The sequence below is a fragment of the Arachis duranensis genome, chromosome 10, assembly GCF_000817695.3.
Source record: "Arachis duranensis cultivar V14167 chromosome 10, aradu.V14167.gnm2.J7QH, whole genome shotgun sequence".
NCBI classification, from domain to species: Eukaryota; Viridiplantae; Streptophyta; class Magnoliopsida; order Fabales; family Fabaceae; genus Arachis; species Arachis duranensis.
Window position 1 is genome coordinate 43424209 of NC_029781.3, and position 2346 is coordinate 43426554.

At 41.2% G+C, this 2346-nt stretch overlaps 1 non-coding gene across 1 annotated transcript; it reads left to right on the forward strand.

Moving 5' to 3' along the window:
• Positions 1 to 2242: 2242 nt before the first annotated feature.
• LOC127743553 (small nucleolar RNA R71) lies at positions 2243 to 2346 on the forward strand. The gene has a single exon (XR_008004939.1). It is a non-coding gene; the product is annotated as a small nucleolar RNA R71 (small nucleolar RNA).

Below are 2346 nucleotides of genomic sequence, written 5' to 3' on the forward strand. Positions count from 1 at the left end.
TGTCTCTTCATTGCTTTTGTTACATGATCTCTAGTAATTTTGGTGCTCCTATCCTTAGTTGCTCCCAATAATTGTGTGGCGGACAATTTATCCCCTGAGGTATCTCAGGGATCTCTTGATTTACAGTCAAATATTCTACCACTGAGCTATAAACCCTTTAGATGAATCTTTCCATCTCCCATGACTCAGAGGTGGAAGCTTTTGTCTTCCCTTTTCTCTCTCTTTTTTTTTTGAGATTTCTCTGGCCTTAGGTGCCATCAATGGTTATGGAAAAACAAAAAAGCTATGCTTTTACCACACCAAACTTAGAATGTTACTCGCCCTCGAGCAAAAGAAGAAAGAATAGAAGAAGAAGAAGAAGATATGGAGGAGATGGAGGGATGTGTGTATTTGGCTATATGGGTGGGATTGGGTGGGAAAGATATGGATCGATGTGAGTGGTGAATGGAAAACAGAAGGGATAACCATGAATGAAGAGAGAGAGGGTGAGGTAGGTGGGGATCCTGTGAGGTCCACAGATCCTGAGGTGTCAAGGATTTACATCCCAGCATCAATGAGGCACGTAAAATGCCTTTGCATACAATTCTAGCATTTGAACGCCAGATAGATTCTTGTTTTGGGCGTTCAACGCCAGCTTTATGCTTGTTCTGGGCGTTCAACGCCAATCTGCAGCATGTTTCTGGCGTTGAACACCAGCTTTCCTCAATGTGCAATCCTGGCGTTTAAACGCCAGATTGCTGCATGTTTCTGGCGTTCAACGCCAGATCCATGCTCTGTTCTGGCATTGAAAGCCAGCCAGATGCTCCTTACTGGCGTTTAAACGCTAGTAAGTCCTTCCTCTAGGGTGTGATTTTTTGTTGTTTTTGATTCTGTTTTTAATTTGATATTTTTTTCGTGACTCCACATGATCATGAACCTAATAAAACATAAAAGAACAATAAAATAAAAATAAAATTAGATAAATAAAAATTGGGTTGCCTCCCAATAAGCGCTCCTTTAATGTCACTAGCTTGACAGTGGGCTCTCATTGAGCCTCACAGGTGATCAGGTCAATGTTGTAGACTCCCAACACCAAACTTAGAGTTCGAATGTGGGGTTCAATACCAAACTTAGAGTTTGGTTGTGGCCTCCCAACACCAAACTTAGAGTTTGACTGTGGGGGATCTGTTTGACTCTGCATTGAGAAAAGTTGTTCATGCTTCCTCTCATTACCAAATAACTTGGCATTTAGCTTCATGATGGCTCCTAGATATTGAGAAACTTTCTCTTCAGTTACATCTTCATCCTCTTCAAAGAAAGAATAGTTCTCAGAGCTCATGAACGGTAAAAGGAGGTTTAATAGAATCTCTATGGTCTCTATATGAGCCTCAGATTCCTTTAGGTCCTCAATAGGGAACTCCTTCTTGGTTGGGAGACGTCCCATGAGGTCTTCCTCATTGGGATTCACGTCTTCCCCTTCCTCCTTGCATTCGGCCATATTGACTATATCAATGGCCTTGCACTCTCTCTTTGGATTCTCTTTAGTATTGCTTGGAGAGTATTAGGAGGAGTTTCAGTTACTTTCTTACTCAGCTGGCCCACTTGTGCCTCCTAACTTCTAATGGAGGACCTTGTTTCACTCATAAAACTTAAAGTGGCCGTAGACAGATCAGAGACTATGTTTGATAAGTTAGAGGAGCTGTGTTCAGAATTCTCTATCTGTTGCTGAGAAGATGATGGAAAAGGTTTGCTATTGCTGAACCTGTTTCTTCCACCATTATTAAAGCCTTGTTGAGGCTTTTGTTGATCCTTCCATGAGAAATTTGGATGATTTCTCCATGATGAATTATAGGTGTTTCCATAAGGTTCACCCATGTAATTTTCCTCTGCCATTGCAGGGTTCTCAGGATCATAAGCTTCTTCTTCAGAAGATGGCTCTTTCGTACTGTTGGATGTATTTTGCCATCCATTCAGACTTTGAGAAATCCTGTTGACTTACTGAGTCAACACTTTGTTCTGAGCCAATATGGCATTCAGAGCATCAATTTCAAGAACTCCCTTCCTCTGAGGCGTCCCATTATTCACGGAATTCCTCTCAAAAGTGTACATGAATTGGTTATTTGCAACCATGTCAATAAGTTCCTGAGCTTCTGCAGGCATTTTCTTTAGGTGAATGGATCCACCTGTAGAATGGTCCAATGACATCTTGGAAAACTCAGATAGACCATAATAGAATATATCTATTATGGTCCATTCTGAAAACATGTCAGAAGGACACTTTTTGGTCATCTGCTTGTATCTTTCCCAAGCTTCATAGAGGGATTCACCATCTTTTTGCTTGAAGATCTGAACATCCACTCTAAGCTT